The sequence below is a fragment of the Eubalaena glacialis genome, chromosome 13 (assembly GCF_028564815.1).
Source record: "Eubalaena glacialis isolate mEubGla1 chromosome 13, mEubGla1.1.hap2.+ XY, whole genome shotgun sequence".
Classification (NCBI taxonomy): domain Eukaryota; kingdom Metazoa; phylum Chordata; class Mammalia; order Artiodactyla; family Balaenidae; genus Eubalaena; species Eubalaena glacialis.
The window spans coordinates 22,860,316-22,877,607 of record NC_083728.1 but is presented as its reverse complement, the minus strand read 5'-3'; the positions used below and the strand labels follow the sequence as shown (position 1 = coordinate 22,877,607).

The window sequence follows — 17,292 nt, the reverse complement described above, 5'->3', positions numbered from 1 at the left end:
TGTCTCCTCTCTGCTCAGCAGGTTTCTAACCCCCTCTGATCTGTAGGGTCACAGCTCTGGCTGCAGATTTCCGCCCTGCCCTCTGCCCTCCTGCCAGGCCTGGCAGATCAAGGGCCCTGGCTCCTTTTATCCTTTCTCACAAACATTCTGAGATACGGCGGAAGGAGGCCTGGGCTGGAGGGGGGCTGGCTCTGCTTGCTGGTGACTCTCTGTGTGACCTTGGGAGAGTGTCTGTCCCGCTCTGGGCCTCTACTGTGGCCTGAGGGGAGTGATGTGATGAATGGCTGAGTTTCTTGGGGGGGCAGCCAGGTGTCTCCCCCATTTTCACGTGGACAGGGCTTTTCCTCCTGTGACACCCCCCTGTTTTGTCTCCAGACTCCCAGCTGAGAAAAATGTTTGAACAGCACGTTTCCCATCTGTAAATTGGCCGTACAGCCCCAGGAGGTGAGTGTGTGTGGCGGCACTCAGAGGTCAACACTGTCATTTGTTTGTCATCACTTGGGCTCCACCTGCTCAGGTGCCCACTGTCTCCATCCTTTCCCTGGAGGTGGAAGGATGCTGGAGGAGCCTGCTGGCGTCTGAGCACCCCTGCTGGAGGCCGGCCTCTGAGGAAGCACATGCTCATTTGCTCCCAGCTCCTTTCGACTCTCATGGGGCTGGGCATGCTTCCCCAGTGTCCTGTGTCTTAGGCCTTCGGGCCAGTTTGGCCTCGCTCCTTGGATCATAGGTAGGTGCCCATGCACACACACCGATGTAAGCCGGGGGCTTCACCTCTGCTGGTCCTCAGCTGTGGTTGCCATCAGCCCAGAGGCCTCCAGACTGCCCCTCCCTGCCCCTCAATCTGCCCCCCACTCAGTGACAGCACCTCTCCCCAGGCCCTTCTCTGTTCACAACCCTCCATGGCTCCCCACTGCCTCCAGGACAGAAGCCAAGCCTGGCATTCAAGGATCTTCAGAGCTCCCCCCAGCCTTCCTTCCCGCCTCCCTTCCCTCACCCCAGCCCGCCCATCATGTTGTGACCAGTTAGTACTTCCTGGTCGTGGTTCCAAACACAGCAGTGTTTTTGGCCTCTGTGTCTTTGCTCATGCTGTTCCCCCACCCAGAACACCTTCTCTTTTGTCCCATTTTCACCTGTAACTGCTTCCTCCGGCTTCTATACTCTCCATAGATGACCTCCTTCTTTCACCAGCCCCCCTACGCCAACACACGTGCTGAGTTAGAACCCCTTCCTCCAGGCCCCACCAGCCGCTGAGGCTTGTGCCTAGCACACTGTCACTCTTCCCTGCTCCTCCAGGCTGTGAGCAACTCCAAGGCGGACACCAGATCTGGTTTGTTCACTGCTGTATCCCTAGCATATAGCACAGACCCTAGCACATAGTAGATGCTCAGTAAATACTGACTGACCAGAGGAAGGAAGAGTCAGGCTTAGCCAGGGGCTGGTGGGTGGAGAGCATTCCAGGCAGGGGGACCAGTGCAGAGGCCTCAGGGCAGAATAAGCTTCTGTGATGGAGTGACAGCAGGGAAGCAGGCTTGACTAGGAGGGAAGGGGACCAGGGCTCGCAAGCGAAGCCTGAGCAGTTCGCAAGGGCCAGATCAGGCTGATGCACTGAGGCACTGGGCATCTCTGTGTAAACTGTAAAGTGCAGTGCCATGAGAGGTGCCAAGCCCTTTCCACAGCCTCAAGCTAGAGCCTGCCCACTTTTCCACCTTATCCTGTAGCCCTGAGCCCAGATCTTCGAATAGACAACTCACAGCAAACCATCTGGGGAATGACAGGGCTGGTCTGGAATTTCCCACCGAGTGCCTGTGATGGGTCAGCTTCCCAGTTGCTTTCCAAGGATGAGCTAGGCTCAGGGTGGGTGGGAGCCAGAGCCACCAGGGCCTTGGGTGAGGCGCAGGCGGTGCCCCTGATCCCGTGGCATGGGAAAGCTCTCGCCACAGGTTTGCTGCCAGTTGTGGCGGGCCAGGCCTCAACCCCCATGCTCCATCCTGCCCTCAGTTGTGACTTTGACCCATGTGGGGAGAAGGAGGGGAGAGGAAGTTTCCAGAGACAGAGAACTGTATACAGCTGGTGCTCACCATCTCCACAATGTTGACATCAATAACATCTGTCATCTGCTGGGCGTTTTGGGTTGGGAAATTATCCCTCTTGGCGTTCCAGGCCCGGCTCAAACTGTGTATACCATCGGTGGTCAATAAGTGTTTGCTGTCCATTAATGATGATGAATGATTTACAGGTATTAAGCAATGAGTTTCTGTTTTACTAACTATCTTTTAAGCAAAATAATGCACCAAGAGTCACTTACTGATCCACCAGGCCAGACTGTCAACTCTTGCATCTGCATAATCCTGGAAGGTGGTAGGATCGTTGCTCCCACTTTACTGATGAGTAAATTGAGGCTCAGAGAGGGTGGGGTCATAGAGTCGATGAATGGAAGAGTTGGAACTCTTGTATGTGGATCCCTAGGCCGAGTGCTCTCTCTGGCCAACTGGGCAGTGCCTGCCCTGTGCCAGGCACGGGCCAGGCCATAGTCCCTGCCCTCTGGGTGGGGACAGATGCACCCTGAATGGCTTGGGGTGTGTCTCCATCAGAGGTTTGTCAGGAAGCATGTCCTGGAGGAGGTGGCACTTACTTAGGACCCTGATGGACAGGGAGGGCTGGGCAGCTAGAGATGTGGGGTAAGCATTCCTGGTAGGGGTTTACAGCCTGAGTGAAGGCCCAGAGGGGTGGTTGAAAATAACGAACTCTTCCAACGCTCAGTCATGAAACCACTGTGCTGGCCACATCCTCCTGAACGACCTCCTGAGAACCTCAGCTGCTGAGCCGAGCCAGTGGTGGCTCCAGGTGGAAGGCTGCATCTGTACTCATAGAGCCAAGATGTGTCCCAGCTGCCCCCACTCCTCCAAGAGAGTGGGTAGGGTATGAAAAAGGCTCAGACGTACTGGGCGTACATTACTTCATTTCATCCTCACGTGAGCCTTCTGAGAGGAGCACTGTCTTTAGCCCATTTTGCAGGTTGGCATAGTGAGGCTCAGAGAAATGGCCTGCTCAAGGTCACATATCCACAAAGGGGCAGAGATGGGACTTGAACCCAGGTCTGTGGGTCCCAAGTCTGTGCTTTTAAGCCCTCTGTCATCCCAGCTCTAGAAGAAGCTCAGAACTTTCAGTTGAACTCCTGGGGATGAATCTAGAGATATGACAGTAAATATTTAACAACTAGCTTTCTGGAAGGAAAAAAGCCTTGATTTGTAGTGTTTGCTGATTTCCAAGGTGTTAATACTTCCACCATGGCTGATGTCAAGGTACCAACATGACATCATTGAACTTGGAGTTGGGAAGAGATGAACACAATCTGTCGGAAGAGCCAGCTCCAGCACACCACTGGATGAACATCCCACACCTAGCCCAGGCCTCCAGTAAAGGCCTTCAGGCCTGTCTGAGGAGTGAATGAGGGCTGAGAAACCTGCTTCTCCAGCTAGGGGAAGCTGCGGTTAATCTTTAAGCCAGCCTTGCTAATAATGTGCAGCCATTTCACCAGCCCAGGCTGGCTTCTGGTGCTGGCTCTGCTGCTGACTTGCTGTGGGGCTTCAAGCAGCCCTTTCCCCCTCTGGCCTCAGTTTACCAACCATAAGAGCTACGCTTCGTTGAGCACAACCTCAGTTACCCTCACCCTTGTCAGTTTTAACTTTCCCAGGAGTCCTCTGTGGCCATGTTCACTCCTGTATCATAGGTGAGGGGACCTGGGCTGGGGAAGTTGATGGACTTGTACAGGTTACAGTGGGTAGGCAACTAGTCTAGATTTGAACTCAGATCAGTCTGGCTTAAGGCCTTGCTCATTCCTGGTCTCCTGGATACTATATTGTACCCTGAGGTCTTTGCCTCCCATATTCTAGGGTTCCCCTCCCAGCTCCTTTCCGGAGAAGCCCAGGCTGGTACCATTTGGCCCGGCTGGGCCTTACTTTCCCATCTGTGAAATGGGAGAACTTTCAGAGAAGGAAAGTAGAGGCAGATGGTGGCATTTAAAGCTGGATTCAGGCTCACCTTCCCCTGTGCCGTAATTCCAGGAGGACATGTGAAGAGCCAAGGGTGGGGCACCCACCCCCAATAGGGCAGTCCTGAAGCCTGGGTCGGGAGATGGTGGGAGTGGGGGGAGGGGTCAGATAGTGGTGCCGGGAGGTTTTGTGGCTAAACCAGCATTTCCTCAATGTCCCCTCCTTTCTCTGCTGCACTCCCTGCCTCCTGTGTCCAGATGTACTCAGCCTCTTTATCCACTTGGAAGTGTAATTTCCACTAAATACCTGCTTCAGCCCCCTCCTAAGCAGCAGTATCTGGAACTTGCTGACTTCGGATGGGCTGCCTTAGTTACTTTTCTTTTTTCTGATACACATTAAAATGAATGCATATCTATTTAGATAAATGTTGCTCCTTACCACACCGTCCTTCCTGCTTCAGTCCCCACTTTGGGAAACTCAGGTCAAGGCCAGGGTCCAAGACCTGGTTCTTGTCAGGTGACTCCCTTCTCTGTGCCTCAGTTTCTTCATCTGTAAAATGGGGATAATCGTTGGCCCGCCCAGCCCAGTTGGTTGGTAGGAATAGATCCTAAAATTGACCTGAACCGCTTAGCCTGGCCCCTGGCAAGAAGTGAGCGCTCCATCAGTGCTGCTGTTGATTATTACTAATAATTTCGGGAGAGGTAGATTTGGGGTAAATAGGGTGGGTGGGCTGTGGGGGAGTTAGGGAGGGCATTTTGGCTTGAGGGCTGATGGGTGCCCCAAGGGTAGGGAGCGCTCTCAGGGCGGGGTGGGGGCGGGGCTTCTGTGCCCGGTGCCTCCGCCCCCCATTCCCCGGCCCGCCGGGACCCTTGGCGTGGGGAGGCCGCGCACGGGTCTCTACCAGGTCACCGGCGGGGAACTGTCCCGGCGCGCTTCCTCCTTCCTCCTCCTCCCGGCAGCTTGCCGGGCCCCTCCTCCCTGCTCGCGCGCTCCCTCCCTCCTCTTCCCCTCCCCAGGCCGCCGCCGCCTCCTCCTCCTCCTCCCTTTCTCTCTCGATCTGTCTCTCCCGGCCCGGAATCCATTCCGGCCTGGGAGCCGGAGCGGCCAGGCCGCTGTGTGCCCGAAGCCCTGGCAATCCGGCGGTCGGTCCTCCGGTGCGTCTGTCTGCCGGTGCGTCCGCCTGCCCGCCGGCCCAGGTGAGCGCCCCCCGGCCCTCCGCCGGCCCCCAGTCCCGGCCCGCGTGAGGGAGCCCCCGCCCGGGGACCACCCTGGCGTCGGATCGCCGGGCCGCGGGGGCTCCTGGCCCCCCCTCCAACCGCCACCCCCCCGGGCCGAGCAGCGATCCCGGGGCGCAGGGCGGGCGCACCGGGACTTGTCTGGCGCGGCCTTTTGTTGTGATGCCGCGGGGGGAGGGGGCTGGGTGGGGGGGGCTTAGGGGTCCGGTCCGCGCGGGGACCCCCTCCGGCTCACCGTCCCTCTACGGGCCCCCTGAGAGCCAGCAGCGAGCCGGGCCTGAGCCCCCGGGCCAGGTCTAGGCCAAATCTGAAATCTGAGCCAGTCGGCGCCGCCTCTGGCCGCGGCTGCCGGGCCTGGCGCCCCCAGCCCTGGATGGGAGGTGGAGAGGGGGCGGGCAGGGTGGGCCTGGGGGCGCCGGGTTGGGGGTGCCGGGCCGGGGCACCAGGATCTCCCTGTCTTCGTGGGGCCTCGGGTAGGGCCTGGTGCTGCCGGCCTGGAAGGGACTGGCCAAACTGTGCTTGGTCCCTGCTGCCCACAGCCCCCAGCCTCGCCTCTGGACAGGCCCAGCCGCCTGTCTGCTCAGAAGTTGGCAAAAGTTTTGGGATTTCGCCACCAGGCTGGGTCCATTTGTCCATCTGGGCTGGGGTTGGTGGTGGGTTTGAGTCCTGACAGGGGCCACCACTTACTTGCCCTGCTGTGTGTCCTCAAACAACTGCCTGCCCTCTCTGAGCTAGGGGTCCTCATCAGGCCCCACTGTGGGCCTGGCTGGGCTTACTGGGCTGGTGGAAGGATGGGGTGAACAGAAGGGGTTCACCTGTGGGGTAGCAGTTCAGCCTCTGGGGCCTTCAGGCAGACTTGAGAGTGGACGGAGCCCGTGTGTGGCCCTGGGTGAAGCTTCCCGGGCTTCAGGGACTCTGTCCAACTGGGACAGTGCTCTCTGGGTCACCTGGGGTGAGTCCAGGCCCAGCCATAGTGCAGCTGAGACCAGACGATTTCAAGAATGGACCAGGCTGGTCCTGTTGCTGACCCTCATCTTGGCCTCCTGGCTGGGGAGACAAGACCTAGGCTTCTCGTCTCACTGGGTGACCTGGGCCAAGGGACCACCCCTCTGAGTCCACATGTGTGCAGTGGGGATCCTCAGGGGAAGACTGTAGGCACTTCTGCAGCGAGGGGCTTAGCATGTGGTAGGTGTTCAATAAATGAGCACTTCACTGGATGAATTGCCTAAAAAAGATGGGTGGGAGGTGAGGTGGCTGGTCCTAGTGGGATGGATTGGTGCCCCAAAAGCCACCTCCTAACCCCTTGAGAAAGAAACAGCCCCAGCACAGTCTTGCCACCCAGCAGCTGTGTGACCTGAGACAACTCACTGCTCCCTCTGGCCTCAGTTTTGTTAAGTATAAAATGGGCCCATGATAATGATAGCTGCTAACATCTACTGAGCACCTCCTATGAGGTAGGGACTCTTGTGTATCTCCATTTTGCTGGTGAAGAAACTGAGGCTCAGAGAGGGGAAGTGACTTGACCAAGCCACACAGTTTGAAGCTGGAATGAGAGCTTAGACCTCAGAGTCCCTGGTCTGGCTGCCCTTGCACCCTTCCAGTGACGGGGGAACTGGGGTTTCCCAGTATGGGACCAGGCACGAGACAGTGTTGGAAAAGACTCCACTGATGAGTGAGTGATTGGGTGGAAGCCACGAGGCCCTTTTGGTGATGTGGTGATGTGGTCTTTCCACCCAGGGAAATGATTTACAGTGTGTCACCTCTTTCAGCTGACTGCCTGCCTAGGCCCTCCTGTGCGGCCCCTGGGCCTTTGCTCCTGAAGGTGTCCCCGCTGGGAGTGCCCTTTCCTCTAAGAGCTGCTGGTCTGCTCTTGCTCTTTAAGACTTAGCTTAAGGCCCACCTCTCCCAGGAAGGCCCCCCAGCTCTCTCCTCTTCTCCCCTAGCTTCTTCCCAGAGCATGAAGTATCCCCAACTCATAGCTAGTTCCTGCTTTGGCTTCTTCCCTGATTGTGACCGGGGGTTGGCAGGGTGGGGAGGGGGGCTTGTCTAGCTCCCCCAAGCCCCAGGAGCCAGGGAGGAGATGGCTCAGTGGCCTGTTGACAGACCGCCCATCCCCTGGTCCTCAACCCCGTTTCCCCACACCTGCCGAGATACAAGCATCCATTGCCCTGTATTGAGCGCCTACAATGTTCTAGGAGCTTTGAACTTGGGCTGAGCAGTGTGGTGATGGGTTAGCAGTGGGAGCTGTAGGAGGCCTCAGGAGGCTTCCAGGAGGTGGTGGCAGGAGGGAACAGCGGTTCCCTCAGCGAAGAAGGGGCAGAGCGCTCTTTCTTCCCTTCAGCTCAGACGCGTCCCAGGGCCCCTGGGGTTGTGGGGAGTGGTCAGCCTGGGTGGGTCCTTGCTGGGGAATTGTGAACAGGTTCCTGGCTGCCCAGAAATTTAAGTCTAGAGGGTGAGCCAAGTAGCAAACAGGTTGCCAAATAAATTAATATATAATCACAGATGTGATAAGGGCTCAGAGGGAGAGGCGTGGGGTGCAGAGGAATCTCGAAGGAAGCGTGGAGGAGTTGGCCAGGCATGGAGCTAGGGGTAGGGCTTACCAGGCAGAGGGAACTCCACATGCAAATGTCCTGAGGTGGGGGAGCGTGTGCTGTTATGGAGAAACAATGAGAAAGCCTGTGAGTCTGGAGCGTAGAAAATTAAGGGGAGTGGGTGAGAGGTGAATGAGGGGGTGTTGTCAGCAGGACTGGGCCATGTGGGGCCATGTGGGCCTTGAGGAGGAGCTTGGCCTTCATCTTCACACAGGGGGCTGATTGGTGTCCCCGGTGTTAACAGCCCCATGTTGGAGACCAGGGGTGCAGAGGTGACCAAGGCACCTGGTAGAAAAAGATCTGTGGGGGTGGACTCCAGGTATTCTGTGAGGGCCTAGATCAGATGTCAAGAGGAGGAGGCATTTGAGGCTGGGCTTTGAAAGTAGAGTAGGAGTTCGGTAGCAGGAAGGCAGGAGAGGGTGAGAGCCAGGGGTTGGGGCAGTGCCACGCAGGGTGGCTGGAGGCTGGGAGTGAGGTGGGGAGCAGGGAGGGGTCGGCTGGGGAGATGGAGACAAAGGTAGGGTAAGGGTTCAGGACTCAGACAGGCTTGCGTTCAAGTTCTGACCATGCCTGCCTGCTGTGTGTCTTTGGGTCATTCATTCTATCTTTCTGAGACTTAGCTTCCTTGTCTTGAAAATGGGAACAGTAAATATCTTCCTATCAGGTGAGGGTTAAAGGAGGGCCGTATGCCCAGTGCCTGGAGCCAGCAGGTGCTCAGGAAATGGGACCTGCCTTGTATGGTGTGACACTGGGCGGGTCAGTTCGTCCAGTAGGTCTGGCCTCCCCAGCTGTCCGGAGAAGGCTTTGAGTGGATGATTCCCACTGATTCTGAAGGTGCTGGTCTAGGAAAGGATGCTGGCGGCCAAGGCCACCCGTATACTGGATGACTTGTGTCCTGCCTTGCCCTCTGTGTGTGAGGAGGCTGAGCTGGGAGAGTTCTGTTGGTGTAGCCCGTCCCAACTTCTTGAAAGCTTGCCTTTGGTGAGATTAGCCCCATTTTCCACATGTAAATACTAAGACCCAGAGGGGGAAGACACTTGTTAGGGTCTCCCAGTTGCCAAGTGACAGGGCCACACCTAGGCTGCGGGGCTCTGGGCTCCTAGTCCAGGGCTGGGCCTCCCGTGTCTCTGCAGGCCTTACAGCCCCTTCAAAGGCCTCCACCCCTCTACCCTGGGCTTTTTGACCAGAGCCTCATTTCCTGCCTGAGTTGTGTGGCCCCCGAGCCTCTATCTCCCTTTGGGTTCCCCCAGCCCTTCACTTCCCCTCCATTGCTCCTACCACCTTATCTCCATGGTAAACCACTCTGGTTTCCACTCGAGCCCCTAGAGGGGTGGGGGCCCCTTCCTTTGGGGGCATCTCAGTTTCCTCATCTATGAAGTGGGATAGTATGAGTCATGGCTCCCAGGATGTCCCAAGGGGACTGAAGTAAAGCGTTTAGCACACATTAGCTCGATAGATAGGGGTGGGGAACAGCCAGACACCTGCTCGAGTCCATTGTTTTCTGGCAGCTGACACCCCCTTCCTGTGACTCAGTTTCTGAAGCTGTAAAATGGGCATGGAGGTTGCACTTAGTACAGCCAAAAGGAGGATGGGGTGAAGCTGTACCTTAGGCTCTCACCTGGTAGCTGGCTCTGCATCACTGTTCCTGGGGTGGGTGACCCAGTAGGTACCTCCCCTGTGTTCAAGGCCCTGTTCCCAGCTGTCTGTCCAAAGGCAAATCACTCAGCCTCTCTGAACCTCAGCTTCTGCACACCTCCCTTGTGAGGATTAAATCAGAGAATGTCTCCCAGCAGCTTGAAGCTATTGGATGCCCAGTAAATGTTACGTCTTTCTTTTCCCCTTCCCCTCCCTTGCGGGGACTCAGATGTTACCCAGTCTAGGGATGGCCCAGGGTTAGGGTTAGGGTTAGGGTTAGGGTTAGGCCTAACGCAGGCCTAGATTGCTGTGTTGAAAAACCTTCTGAGATCCAGTCTTGGCTTCATGGGAAAAAGTGCTGTGATAGATTAGTAATGTCTGCCCCAGGCAGAGGATTAGGCATCACTGTATGTGTGCCATGAGTTTGTCATTCCTGATCTATTCTGACCTTCTCTTTTCACAGATGGGGGAATTGAGGCCAGAAAGACCCAGGACATATTGTCCAAGCAGGGAGGAAAACGCACATCTCCTATCTTTTCATCCAGGGTTCTCCCCACCCAGCCAGCCTGTTCCTTCCCACAATACAGTGCAGGGGGTGGGGGGCTGAGTCAAGGAGTAGATGATTGGGGAAGATCCCAGAGGTGGAAGCCAGAACCCTGATTTCCCCACCCCTTTCTGTGGGACCTTGAGCAAGTGACTACCCCTCCAACCTGAACCCCAGTACCTCCCCTCCTCTTGAAACTACCCAGAGAAGTTCCAGAATAAAATGAAAAGCAAGAGAGGAGAAGAAGCCAGGTGATCTTGCCCAAGTCCTTTCCTGCTCTGGTCCTCAGTTTCTTCATCTGTCCGGCATGGGATCTTCCCTCCTGAGGCTCTGCGATAGGGATCCTAGCCAGGGTTCTCCAGGGGCTGGCCCGGCTGAGTCCTCTTTGATGCCGCGTGAGCCTGGCGATGTCAGCGGGGCTGTGGGGGGCTGTTGAGAGACTGTGGGGATGGGTCCTTGGAGTCCTCAGACCTGCTGGGCTGTGACTCCCGGCTGGGGGATGGAAGTTGGGGTTAGGGTGGTGTCGGGAAGCTCAGCCTCCCTGTCAAGGTCTGATTATCTTTTCTCCCGCTGCTTTATCCAAATTTGTGGCTTTGACTTTTACTCTGTCTGATGTCGATGTCCTCACGTTGTGCCCTCTCCGGCCAGGTCATAGCAAGGTGACTTATTCCATTCTTTGTCCCATCCCTGGGGTGGGTGGAATTTTTGTTTCTATTACACAGAAGAGGGAAATGAGGCTCAGAGAGGCCAAGGGCTGGGGCCACAATCACCCAGCGGAGTGAGATGTGAGCCCAGACTTCTGGCTTCTGGTTGATGTGAGGCATCTGAGTCCCACTGAGTGTGCGCTCAGCGTGGCTGAGCTCTTTCCCTGGGTAGAGGGTGGATGTGTTGCTGGGCAGGCAGGTGATCCTGACTTTCTGGGCTTCCACCTCTGGCTGGTGGATCTCCACTCAGATCTGGAGGACTGGGTTCTTGCAGGGATCCCCCAGCTTCCAGGATTGGCACGTAATGGGTGCTCCATGGATGCTCATGGACTAAAGGGGGTGGAAGTAGCCAGACCTTTGGAGCGAATAGGTTCTGGTTCGAGTCCTGGCTCTGCCACTTGTTTGCTATGTGTGATTGTGGGAAAATGGTTGCTCTGAGCCTGAGTCTCCCCACCTCTGAAGTGGGGATGACAATGCCAGTACAGCTTTGACAGGGTGGCGTGAGGGTCAGGTGAGTGAATTTGTGTCTGCTCCGGCGCAGGGGCCCCACACAGTAAGTGTTTACGATTTCTGAGTGTCTGTGATTATGACGGTAATTCCCTGACGAGGCGGGAATTCTGGGTCTCTGCAGGTCAATTGATCCAGGAACGCTAGGGCTGAGACTGGACGCCTGTGTCCAGGCTAGTCCTATGGGGTGGGGCTGGGGGGGAGGTTAACTAGAGACAGACAAGTTTGGTGGCTGAACCTACTGGAAGCCGCCAGCTCCAGCCAGCCTCCCTGAGCCCACCTCCCGCCTCAGCCCTTGCCCTCCTGTGGCTTGTCAAGGCCTCCCAGTGCCCTGAGCCCTGGCATTCAAGGCCCCCTCACTGAATGGGTCCATCTCTCTGAAGGTGGCTGCCGTTTGAGCACTGGGTGCTTTGCGTCTTTGCCCACGTGGCCTGGAGGCAGGGGCTGTTACTGCTCTTGTGTTTTGGGGAAGGTCCCCAGCAAGGGCCCCTGGAGGTGCTGGTGGTCTGGGCCGAGCTCTTCCCTCTGCTTCACCCTGTCACCTCCCACACTTCCCTTTCACTCAGGTGACCCGTTAGCCTTTCTGAACCATCAGCTGCGGGTCCTGCTGCCTGGTGTGCCCTCCCTCTCCACACCCATCATGGCTAAGATGCCTCTGCTTCCGGAAAGCTTTTGCTGACCATCCTCTCTGCCCCAACCCAAGTCCATACTTTCCACGCTCCCCTCCTCTGCACCTGTCTTGCCCATTCTCTGCCCCCCCTCATGGCTCTAGCACGTTCTGCCTTAGATGGCAAGTCATAGGATTCTTTTTGCCTCTAAGGGAGTACGGTGATAGTCATCACTCCCAAGGGTGCCACACTTTACAGTTTACAAAGCACTTTCCTCAATCACCTCTGACCATCCCCAGCAGGGCTGGGAGGGAGACAGACCATCATAAAAATCTTCATTTGGGGAATTCCCTGGCGGTCCAGTGGTTAGGACTCTGTGCTTCCATTGTAGGGGGTGCGGGTTCGATCCCTGGTCGGGGAACTAAGATCCCGTAAGCCACGCAGCATGGCAAAAAAAAAAACAAAAAACCTTCATTTGGCAGATGAAGAAACTGAGGCCTCAAGGCAGGGTCATGCCAGACACTACTCTCTCTGCTTGGGCAGGTGGAACTGAACCACCCTCCCCGCATAAGCCCTTAGTCCTTCCAGTGAGGAACTCCTCTTTCAGAGCCCTGTGGAAGCCTCAACTTATTATCAAAAGGAAGATCCGGAAGTTCAGAGAGGTGAAGTGATTTGTCTGAGGTCACACAGCCTGGAAAGCTGGCAGAGCTGGGAGGGTTCCGTCTAGGAATTAGAGAAGAGGCAGGTTGTGCCCCCCTTCCCACCCCTTCGGAGTGGAGAGTCAGATACCACCGGGATCCTAAAGGAACAGTGACCCAGTGGCCCAGCCCTGAGGATTCCTTCCATTGTCATCCATTCCTTGAGCACATAGTTGAGCCCTTGCCCAGTGCCAGGCGAATGGCTGTGTCTGGTCCCCACAGCATCCCTGCGAGGCAGCAGTTCTGGCCCCATTTTACCAAAGAGGAAACTGAGGCTCAGAGGAGCAAAAAGGCTTGCCCAAGCCACCCAGTGCATGGATTTGGACCCAGGGCCTCCTCAGCACCTCAGGCCTGCCCTGCCTCCTCTGGGCTGAGCCCCACTCTGCCTCCTGCCTGACCCCTGACCCCTCCTCCAGCCCCTCCCCACCGCTCCTCTCTGGGCAGCGTGAAGGCCAGGAGCCTCCTCTGGGAAGCCACCCCGCCCCTAGCCCCATGGGTTTCTCCTCTACCTCCATATTATCTGTGTGACTTTGGTGAGTCAGCTCACCTCTCTCTGCCTCAGCTTCTCCATTTGAAAAACAGGCCTGATGGCAGTATCCACATCACAGACTTGTTCTAAGGATCAAGTGTGGCACTATGCGTGATGCTCTGAGCAATGCCAGCACATAGTAAACGCTCAATAAATGTTAGCTGTTTTATAATTTGTTTCAACCTGGGGAGAAGGGAATCACAGCCCCATTCTCCAGATAAGAAAACTGAGACCCAGAGAAAGGAAATAGCACCCACCAGGCCACAGGGGGATGTCACAGCCAGAAGGTTCCTGTGGCACATCTTACTTTCCAGATGGGGAAACTGTCCCCTTCCAGGACTCAGTTTTCTCATCTGTGCAGTGGGTCTGTGCATATTTGGGGGGAGATAGTTCCATCACATTGTACCAATGTGGCTCCTCAGTCCTCAGCCACCCTAGGGTGGGGGTCAGAGGGATGTAGGGGCTCTTGTTCTGTCCCCTGTGCTCTGTGGGGCTGTGCCCTGTGTTCTCTGGCCCTGAGTTATGCCAAGTCCCCAAGGCTGGGCCTGCCTAGGAAGCTGAACCGGGCCCTGCCAGGCCTTCTGGGTGCCCTCTGGCTGCCGCCACCCAGGTCCCACCACATCACCTGGTCCACCTGCCTCCTTTGCTCTGTGTCCTGGGCAAATGGCTTCTCTTTTTGAGCCTCAGTTTCCTTATCTGTGAGATGGGGGCAGGAGTCTTTTCCTCACAGGACTGTTGGGAAGATGTGATAAGCTCATTCCCCCCAGATGCCTGCCCATGTCGGGCTTGTAGAAAGTGCCCAGTCCGTGGCTACGGTTGCAAGGATTGGCAGGGTTCTGACTAGCAGCAAGGGGAGCAGCATTCCAGGCAGAGGACCCGGCTGAGCAAAGGCTGGGAGGTGGGATGGTTTAGGGAGCACCCCGTGGGTGGGTGGGGGAAAGTGGGAGAGGACCCCCCACCTTCCAGGATTTGGACCAGCCCTGAGGGAGGTGGGCAGGGTGTCAGTGCCGACTGCGGTGGTGTCGACCTCCCCACCCTCCAAACTTTAGATTTCCTTTCGCAGCCTCGGGAGCAGCCACCTGCCCTCCCCACCCCCACCCCTGCCAGGTGTTCCCGGAGGCCCTGGAACCAGATGAGCCACAGTTCTATTTGGGGACAATTCTGCTGTTCCTGTTTCTCTCCTGTGCCCTAGTTTCAGAAACGACGTGGGTTTGGTTACCAGTTGGCCGTTGGTGGAAAGCCCTCTCCCCCACTCCGCCCCTACCTTAGATCTGTGGGCAGTGTGGGCAAAATCAGACTCAGTACTGCCTTTGGGAGCTGCTCCTGGCTTCTGCCCCTGGGCTCTCCAGGCAGGGAGTCGGCAGCTGGACTTTTGATTACCTGCTGGTGAGGTCTGGGCCTTGTGCTGGGTGCCGGGGACCCCAAAGATTCACTCTGGGAGCAGCCTACAACTTGGGGGAGCCAGACACAGACCCTGATCATTGCCCTACCATGAGGTAGGCGCCATATGGACTGGGGCAGCTATTATGATGCCAGAAGGGCTTTGCAGAGGAAGTGATACCTGGCCTGAAGCTTAAAGGGTGAGCAGGAGCTCATGAGAGGAAAAGAAGGGTGAGGGCCTACCAGGAAGAAGAGACAGCATGAGCAAAGATCTGGAGGTGGGAAAGAGCCTGATGTGTGTCCAAGTAGCCTGGGGAGGTGGGGAGTGGCAGGTCAAGTACAAGGTATTTAGACGATGACTCAGTTGATCAGGCAAGGCTTTGGCCTGGGGCTGCTGGGAGCAGGGCAGGCCTCCCGCTGAAGGTGTAAAGAGAGGACAGAGAGAAGGATCAGGCCGGGCTCAGGTGCTCAGTTACTGTTGCCAAGTGAAGGTAGCCCACAGAGGCTGGGGTTCAAGATAAGGATCAAGAGCCCCTACCTGGGACAGAAGGTAGGGGCTGGTCTGGGGTCTTGGAGGGAGTGGGTCAGGGAAGACTTCCTGGAGGAAGCGGTACATATGACATACCTGGAAGAATGGAATGGTTCTCTGGGAGCCGTTGGAGCTTCAGAAAGGCCTGAAGATGCAGTGTGAATAGTTGCTCTTGTTGGAGCTCAGAGGAGCGGTAGAGTTTGGCCCTGAGAGGTGGCTGGTGCCAATCAATGGAGGGCTGGGAGTACCTGCCTGGGGAGACTACACACTGCCCTCGGGCAGCGAGGAGAGGCACGGAGGAGGGGGGGTGCAGAACTTATTTGTCTGGTGCTGTGGGTAGTGCCCAGCTGAGGGTAGGTGCCCCGTCAGCAGTGTGGCTTTGGTGAAGTGGCTCTGGTGACTGCCCTGAGAGCAGATGGGCCTGGAGAGAAGGTGGGTGGCGGCCAGGCAGGTGGCAGGTCTGGGGCCGACAGGGGAGTGGCAGGTGAGGGGCGGGGGATGTCTGCCCCTGGTCTGCCTGCCCGCACAGCCTTTCCCTGTGGACGCCTGCCTGGCAGGAAGCGGTGGAGACGTGTTGGGGCCGGCAGACTCCAAAGGCACCTGGTGCACCGGCTGGGCGTGGGGCGAGGGCTCCGGGGTTCAGGGCCCGACCTCCTTCCCTTGTTGGGTAAACTCGCCAGGGTGGTAGTCTCCTGGTAGCGTGAAGGGTCAGGCATGGTTGCCCACTTGAACCTCCAAAAGGCCCCTCCACCCTGCTGAACCCAGAGGATCTATACTCCAGACTTGGTGAGTTGAGAGCTGTGGCTGAAGACTCTGGTGCCAGGTGGGCCTGGGTTTGAATCCCAGCTTTGCTCTTTGCTGGCTGGGAGACCTTGGCCAAATAACTTTGCCTCAGTTTTTATATCTGTAAAAATTCGAGTCGTCCTAGAACCTCCCTCCTAGGGCTCCTAGGGGGGATTAATGAGATTTTAGAAGGCTGTGCCCAATACAGTGTCAGTCCCGGGGATCTGGCTTTGGAGCTGTTGGCCCAGCTGACCGGGGGTGCTGGGACCTGTTGGGAGGCTGAGGGGCAGCTTCCGGTCTGCCCCGGGCTCTCAGCACTGAGGACAAAGCTCCTTTGTGGTGGGACAGATGGAGTCTGGGAGCCCCCCCGCTTTGGGACCAGGGGGCCATCTGCCCCGCCTTCTCACCCAGTTCCCCTGGGGGAAAGAGCTTCCTCAGACCGAGAGGATGGGAAATGAAAGTCGGGTTGTGCAGGAGGAGAGGCTGCAGCTGCAGAGCCTGGCTGGTGAGCTTGGATGCACCCTTCCCTTCTCCAGGCCACCTTTTCAGAGCCCCGGGCATCCCTGGTAAGTCCCAGGCCCACTGTGTGTGCCCTGTTCACTTATCCATCCATCCATCTATCCATCTATCATCCATCCATCCATCCCTCCATTCATCCTTTTGTTCATTTGTTCATTCATTCAGTAATTACCAAGTACCCACTCCATGCTAGGCCCTGTACTTTGGGCCAGTGTCTATTCTGACCAGATGGTGCCCAAGCATCCCAGCTGTTAACTATTTTGAATATTACGCCCACTGCAGAGTATTCAGCTATGAGTGAGACAGAAGTGGCCCCTGTCCTCATCAGACATGTAGTCATACAGTATGTTATGTCATCAGAGCCATGGTCCATGCTGGGAAGGAGAAGTTGAAGGTTCTCACTTGGGCTGGGGGAGGTCAGAGAGGCCTCCTGTGAGGAGGTAGCTTTTGAAATGAGACTCAAAGAGAGCAGAATTGGCTGGGCGTGTTGCTATTTAAAACGGTGGTCAGGAAAGCCCTCTCTGAGCAGGAGACATTTGAGTAAAGCACCTGAAGGAAGTGAGGGAGTCAGGCATTTGTCTGGAGGAAGTATGCTCTGGGTGGAGGGAACAGCAAGTGCAAAGGCTCTGAGGCAGATGTGTATTGGGTTCTCAGGGAAAGGGGAAGTGGCCAGTGTGGGTGGGGCAGAAGGAGTGAAGGGGGTGGGGCTGGTAGTGTCCACTGTAGGACCTTGGAGGCCCCCCACAAGGACTTTGTCTTTTGTCTTGGAGTGTGGGCTGTGAGGGGTGTTAAGCAGGAGTGATGGGTTCAGATGGACATTTCAGAAAGGCTCTCTGCCTACAATTGGCCAGCCTGGAGGGCTGGACGAGGGGGTGACTGTGGTGGGAGGGAAGGAGGTGGATTCAGGATGTGTTTGGAGGTGAGACTGACAGGGCTTGGAACTGGATTACATGGGGCACAGGAAGAATCATCCTTCCTCTCTTGGGCTGCTGGTGATGAGGGGCTGAGTCTCCGCCACAGACCACTGGGCTTCTGGTT

The 17,292-nt window shown here is 56.7% G+C and overlaps 1 protein-coding gene across 3 annotated transcripts in view; it reads left to right on the top strand.

Moving 5' to 3' along the window:
• Positions 1 to 4,861: 4,861 nt before the first annotated feature.
• Positions 4,862 to 17,292, top strand: part of SRC (SRC proto-oncogene, non-receptor tyrosine kinase) — a 55,980-nt gene continuing 43,549 nt past the window's right edge. For all 3 annotated transcript variants that reach the window (XM_061210039.1, XM_061210038.1, XM_061210037.1), the window contains exon 1: positions 4,862 to 5,188. The gene's annotated coding sequence lies outside the window, so the exon portion shown is untranslated. The remainder of the gene's footprint in view (positions 5,189 to 17,292) is intronic.